This window comes from Archocentrus centrarchus, chromosome 13 (genome assembly GCF_007364275.1).
Source record: "Archocentrus centrarchus isolate MPI-CPG fArcCen1 chromosome 13, fArcCen1, whole genome shotgun sequence".
Taxonomy (NCBI): Eukaryota; Metazoa; Chordata; class Actinopteri; order Cichliformes; family Cichlidae; genus Archocentrus; species Archocentrus centrarchus.
The window spans coordinates 30,885,711-30,893,391 of NC_044358.1; positions in this window are offsets into that span (position 1 = coordinate 30,885,711).

A 7,681-nucleotide genomic window follows, 5' to 3' on the forward strand; every position below is an offset into this window, starting at 1 on the left:
CTGCGCTTTATTTTCTAAACGTTTGCTTTAGAAGTTAACTGTCCTCCACAGCGGACATTAGACTCATCCGAGAAGGCAGAGCACGGGTGTAACCGAGGATGGCTCAGGTCCAGTGAGAGTCCGTGAAAGTGATCCTGCAGACCTCCCCTCCTCACAGGAATCCATCTGTAATTAATACGCCTGTGCTTTTCCTGGTATGGGTTGTTTTGGTTTCAACACTATACAGTTCTATGTATGATAAAAGCATGCTGTTTGATTAAAGCACTGACCACCAGATGGCGTCAAATGCAAATTTTAGCTGCGATCTGGACATTCCCAGTGCGAAGGCCCCTTTAATAATCATCACTAAGTTCATTGTCCCATGCGACGGCCTAAATGTGCTCGAAAACGCATGACATTTTTTTGAAAACTTTCTTGAATGTTTGCACACGTCAGGTGTAAATTTTGCGTATTTTTTGGGTCTCACTCATTTGCGGTGCAAAAATGGCTCTATAGCGCCACCTGTGACATTTTTAAAAGAATTCCTACCGGCACACAGTTATGTAGTTATATAGCTATGTGTAGGAAATTTGGTACACATGTGCAACTTCCCAAGACCTACAAAAAAAAAAAAAAAAAAAAGTCCAGGGGAACTTTGATCCAAACCCAAGAAGAAAATCATTTCTGTGATTTCCAGGCTTTAGTGGTTTAAACATTTGTTTGGCAAGCAAAAGGTGTCATGGCCGGGGAGGAAACGGGCAAGGAAGGGCAAAAACGCAGGACTCCAGGGGTAACTTAAAAGGGCGTTTATTCCACTGGGGAAACACAAAAATACAAAAACCTTGGAAGGGAGGCACAGGGAGACGAAGGGCAGGCGCAGGGAACACGGGAACACAGGAACACAGGAACACACGGACACACAACGTCAACGACGCGACAGAGAAAAAATGAAAACTGAGGGCTTAAATACACAATGGGTAATCAGGGCAAGAGGAAACAGCAGGGAACAACAGGTGAGGCAAATGAAACTAATTACACAGGGGAAGCAAAGCTAAACACAAAGCACAAGGAAATCACATTGGCAAAATAAAACAGGAAGTGATAAACCAAGGAACACGCAGACAAGTCACAACACTGGGAACATGACAAACATACAGGGAGGACAAACTCAGGAAATAAACTATTAACACAAAACGCTGGGCCAACGGCCCAGGACATGACAGTACCCCCCCCTCAAAGGCCGGCTCCCGACGGCCAAAACCAGAAACAAAACCAGACAAGGGCGGGAGGCGGGGGACCAGGAAGGAGGGCCCGAAACAAAAACAGCCAGGGAGCAAACAACGTCAGGAACAAACCCAAAAACACAAGGAAGCACTGGAGCAAGGGAAGAGCACAAGGGCAAAAAACAATAAGCAAAAGGAACAGAACAAAGAAAAGCAATGGCACAAGCTGAATAACAGTCCAAAAACCAGAGCAAAAACATGGGGATGAGAAAACAAAAAACAACCGGATGAAATAAAAAGCGACAGCACAAGGCCGGAGAGCTCCAATGTCCAAAACAGGGGGTCAAAACAAGGAACAGTTCAGGAGCTATGACAAAACAAAAACAGCAGGGGAAAAAACAGTCCACAGTTCAGGGGAGTCAGTGGGAAATCCAAAACAAAAAACACACAGGTCAGGAGGCCGCAGGGGCCAAGGGGCCACAAAGCAAAATCCCAACGAGGGAGGCCGACCGCGCTCCCAGCGGCGGCGGCGACGAGGACGAGAAGGAATCACTGGAGGCCGACCGCGCTCCCAGCGGCGGCGGCGACGAGGACGAGAAGGAATCACTGGAGGCCGACCGCGCTCCCAGCGGCGGCGGCGACGAGGACGAGAAGGAATCACTGGAGGCCGACCGCGCTCCCAGCGGCGGCGGCGACGAGGACGAGGGGGAGTCACTGGAGGCCGACCGCGCTCCCAGCGGCGGCGGCGACGACGAGGGGGAGTCACTGGAGGCACACCGCGCTCCCAGCGGCGGCGGCGGAGACGAGGAGAAGACACTGGAGGCCGACCGCGCTCCCAGCGGCGGCGGCGGAGACGAGGAGAAGACACTGGAGGCCGACCGCGCTCCCAGCGGCGGCGGCGGAGACGAGGAGAAGACACTGGAGGCCGACCGCGCTCCCAGCGGCGGCGGCGGAGACGAGGAGAAGACACTGGAGGCCGACCGCGCCCCCAGCGGCGGCGACGACGAAGACACACCAGAGCCGCAACATGCCCGGACTCCCCTGAGCCCAGGGCGGTCAAGGACACAGGAAACTCGGAAGGTCCGAACCGAGCGGGACCCCCTGGCGGCTCGGACTGAGCGGAACACTCCGAAGACTCGGACTGAGCGGGACCCCCTGGCGGCTCGGACTGAGCGGGACCCCCTGGCGGCTCGGACTGAGCAGGACTCTCCGGCGCGGAGCGCTCGGACTGAGCGGAGACCCCCATCGGCTCGGACTGAGCGGGACCCTCTGGCGCGGAGTGCTCGGACTGAGCGGGACCCCCTGGCTCGGACTGAGCGGAGACCCCCATCGGCTCGGACTGAGCGGGACCCTCTGGCGCGGAGCGCTCGGACTGAGCGGAGACCCCCATCGGCTCGGACTGAGCGGAGACCCCCATCGGCTCGGACTGAGCGGGACCCTCTGGCGCGGAGCGCTCGGACTGAGCGGAGACCCCCATCGGCTCGGACTGAGCGGGACCCCCTGGCTCGGACTGAGCGGAGACCCCCATCGGCTCGGACTGAGCGGAACTCCCTGGCTGCATTGCAGGGCACGCAGCCGTCTCCTCCGACGACTGGGGCTGCTTTGCAGATAGATCGGGTGAGTCAGATGGTGAGGATGAGGGTGACAGGAGAGCTGACTGAGGGCGAGCTAGTGCTACACTAGCGAACTGCGTGGAAGCAGACTGAGACTGGGAGGTGGCTGGAGCTACAGCAGACTGAGGACGAGGGAGAGCGGCTGGCTGAGAGCTAGGGAAATCAGGCTGCGTGGAAACTGACCGAGAGCTAGGGAAATCAGGCTGCGTGGAAGCTGACCGAGAGCTAGGGAAATCAGGCTGCGTGGAAGCTGACCGAGAGCTAGGGAAATCAGGCTGCGTGGAAACTGACCGAGAGCTAGGGAAATCAGGCTGCGTGGAAACTGACCGAGAGCTAGGGAAATCAGGCTGCGTGGAAACTGACCGAGAGCTAGGGAAATCAGGCTGCGTGGAAACTGACCGAGAGCTAGGGAAATCAGGCTGCGTGGAAACTGACCGAGAGCTAGGGAGATCTGGCTGCGTGGAAACAGACCGAGAGCTAGGGAGATCTGGCTGCGTGGAAACAGACCGAGAGCTAGCTAACACTGGGGCCTGAGAGGGAGCTGACACAACTGGAGCTACAGAAGGAGCAGGAGCTGAGGGAACTGGGACCAAAACCGAAGGAACTAAGACAGGGGCTGAGGGAACTGACTGAGAGGGCACTGAAACAGCTGACACTGGGGACCGAGGAAGAGTTACTGGAGCTAGAGCTGACTGAGGGCGAGGGAGAGCGACTGGAGCTAGAGCTGACTGAGGGCGAGGGAGAGCTGCTGGCTGCGTGGGAGCAGACTGAGGGAGAGCCGACTGCGTGGAGACTGACTGAGAGCTAGAGAGAGCTGACTGCGTGGAGACAGACTGAAGAGGCACTGTGGACGACACTGAAAACTGCTGTGAAGGCTTGGACCTGGCTGCCCCCACCCGCGGAACAGGAGCGGGCGCAGAGGTCAGCCCGTCCGTGGCTGCCTCCCCCCGCGGAACAGGAGCGGGCGCAGAGGTCAGCCCGTCCGTGGCTGCCTCCCCCCGCGGAACAGGAACGGGCGCAGAGGTCAGCCCGTCCGTGGCTGCCTCCCCCCGCGAAACAGGTACGGGCGCAGAGGACAGCCCGTCCGTGGCTGCCTCCCCCCGCGAAACAGGTACGGGCGCAGAGGACAGCCCGTCCGTGGCTGCCTCCCCCCGCGAAACAGGTACGGGCGCAGAGGACAGCCCGTCCGTGGCTGCCTCCCCCCGCGAAACAGGTACGGGCGCAGAGGACAGCCCGTCCGTGGCTGCCTCCCCCCGCGAAACAGGTACGGGCGCAGAGGACAGCCCGTCCGTGGCTGCCCCCACCCGCGGAACAGGAACGGGTGCAGAGAGCTTCACAGAGGCTGGCGGAACCTGGGGCTCCTGGAGACGAGCTGGCATCACAGCAGACAGGGGCGAGCGCGACCGGGGGGGAGCGTGACGATACCGGGTGCGCTGCTTCCTCCGCTTTCTGTTGGAGTGGGAGGCACGATTCTCTACATCCAGAATGTCCACTAGCAGAGGAGAATCAATGATTTCTACATCTTGCGGCAGCCAACAGAGGTCGGGCTGCGCGACGGTGGAGTGGGAAAAAGTCTCAGCACTTGCCGCAATAATATCGAGCCCGGTGGTACTCACGGAGGTGGTGGCCTGTGCGTGAAGCGGTGACAATGTCCGCGGCGTTATACCGCTCGGGTCTTGGGGAGAGGTGAGTGGAATGGAAGATGGCAGGGCCTGAGAGCAAGGCAGCGCCAGTGGCGATGAGGGGCCATGGAGAGGAGGAGACGAGGATAAGCCGTCTGGCTGCAGGAGAGGTGCATTAGCGATGGCTTGAAGAAAAAAATTTGAGTCCCTGCCCTGGACTGGGCGGCCAATATTGTGCAGTTCATATTGTAGGTTCTTACGGAGCATGATTATTGAATGGGCAAGTGAAGCGGTGTCAGGATGGGTGAGGAGCCAGGTGGAGGACGAAATAAGTCCACAACAGAAAGCTAATTGTATTAACCGGTGGTGACTGGTGGGGGCCTGAACAATTCTCTCGGAGAAATCCTTGAGCTCCTGGATCTTCTCTTCTTGCTCAGAGAGGGTCCTTATATCTGCGGGGTCCATAGTTTGGTCGCGTCGTTCTGTCATGGCCGGGGAGGAAACGGGCAAGGAAGGGCAAAAACGCAGGACTCCAGGGGTAACTTAAAAGGGCGTTTATTCCACTGGGGAAACACAAAAATACAAAAACCTTGGAAGGGAGGCACAGGGAGACGAAGGGCAGGCGCAGGGAACACGGGAACACAGGAACACACGGACACACAACGTCAACGACGCGACAGAGAAAAAATGAAAACTGAGGGCTTAAATACACAATGGGTAATCAGGGCAAGAGGAAACAGCAGGGAACAACAGGTGAGGCAAATGAAACTAATTACACAGGGGAAGCAAAGCTAAACACAAAGCACAAGGAAATCACATTGGCAAAATAAAACAGGAAGTGATAAACCAAGGAACACGCAGACAAGTCACAACACTGGGAACATGACAAACATACAGGGAGGACAAACTCAGGAAATAAACTATTAACACAAAACGCTGGGCCAAGGGCCCAGGACATGACAAAAGGCCGCTGTTTCAACTCCAGCGACCTTTCGCTGGATTGTGTCTCTGGTAAATAATCCATCCATTTTCTTCTGCTTATCCAGTTCAGGGTTGTCACGAGGGCTGGAGCCTATCCCAGCTGCCATAGAGTGAGAAGTACACCCTGGACAGGTCGCCATTCTGTCGCAGGGCCAAACCAGAGAGACAGACAACCATTCGCACTCACATTCACACCGATGGCAAACCGATGGCAAAAATTATTTAATCACTAATTAACCTAGCCCCACTGACTGCATGTCCTTGGACTGTGGGAGGAAGCCAGAGTACCCAGAGAGAACCCACGCAGACACAGGGAGAACATGCAAACTCCACACAGGACCATCTTTCTGTGAGACAACAGTGCCAACCGCTGCATTACCGTCCTGTCTCCGGCAGATCACCCTGCCAAATCAAACATGCGGAATTACCCGATGTGGCGACCCCTTGTAGCAAGGGAGCAGACAAAAGTATCTTCTCCTTTAAATAGCTCATCCTAAGGATCACTATGTTTAATTTATATGTCTGAAATGCAGTTGCCTCATGTAATGTTCCAAGAAATGCAAAAAAGTCTTGGAGCCATACCATAAATCCAACAGGCAAAACAGCCCTTTGATGTAGGCAATCCCAACACAATAATCTGCATTCTCATCATTTTTTTCCCCATTCATTGAGATTATTTCTCTGTATCTCTTCCTTTTCAGTTGTTTTTCCATTTGGCTTTAGTCACTTCAGTGACTGCTTGCTTTAGAGACATAATAATTATTATTAGTGCATTCCTGTGCAATTGTCTTGTGAGTAATATATAAACAATACTCAACCTTTCCCACGCTGTGAATGGAAGGACAAAAAGATTACTAGTCATTTTGGAAAGCACAATGAATATTTTTGTTTACATTTTGGAAAGAAGAAAATTTCCCCACCATTAATACACACAGAAATACTCATGAAAGCAGAGCTGTGGTGCAAACGAGGGCTAACAATGGCTGAATTTATTACTTCCTGCACTAGAAACCTGCTGGTGTGTCTGATATGAATAGATCATCTTTCTTCCTTCCTTGGTTTTATCTTATTTTTACTTGTTGAGATGTCATGTTGCAACAGACAAGGTATTTGAAAGCACTTGTATGTCAGAAAAAAGGCCTGTTTTCTTTATGGGAGGGATAAACTTTTCCAGTTTTGTGATTTTATTTTATTTTTTTCTGGTTAGCATTTCATCTACACCTACTGCTTAAAAAACAATGACATCACCACTAAAGACACAGTGTGTTGCGGGGGAAAATAATATAATGGTGTTGAAAATGGCATTTCGCTGTGACTGAAAGAAGAACCAAGCAGTCCCATCCTGATATACACAAGTGGGCATCCATAGCTGTAATTTAGCAGGTGGGTACACTGTGTGTTGGCAGTGTGTTGGCAGACATGAATCACAGAGAACTTCATGCTCCGCCATCATAAATCTTCTGGCACCTAGCAGCCAGTCACTGTGGGTTTCTCATTGTAGAAACCTGAACATATATTCACCGCCACCAGCAAATACAGCTACAGTTAGTATGTTGGGTTTGTATCTGTTTCTAAAACCTTCTGTCACTCAGTGGTTATGAATATTGGTCAGATTTAGATTTTTGCTGCCCCTTCAAATGTTCAGACAATCAGCTCAATTATCCATGGGCCAAAATCGATTTGCTAACACAGGTGAAGGCAATGACTCACTTCTAGTAAATCAGTTGCCTGAGAAAATTTCCCAGGGAGCCACAATGTGCCACAGAATGATCCTGAAGCTGGCTCACCGCAACAAAGGGCAGCAAAACTTAATAATTGCACCTGCACAGGTCAATATGTCTACTGCTCAGCTGCAGGATTTTGGTTAGGGTTGTAAAGCATGACAATGGGGTTAATACCATTTTACTAATATAGAGTTGGGAAACTAGTAATTACATTACGCTGAAATAACAGAAAATAAAACCAACAACAAAACTAAAACTACATGAGATTTCTCCTCTTTTGTATTTGAACCTTCATCCTCAGTTTTTTCCTTTTCTTCCCTATAAGAAGCTGTGCATTTTGGGACTTTTTGTGTTCTTTTACCCTTTTACCCTTCATTCACCTGTCTCTGGAGGTCAGTCAAAAGGGTAAACTTGGGGATACAGTCATGGTAAAAAGAAAATGCAACCTCTCAATTGTAACGATTTACATATCAGGACATAATAAGAAATTATCTGATCTTAGCATGTCTTAAAATGAGGCACATAAAACAGCAGATGAA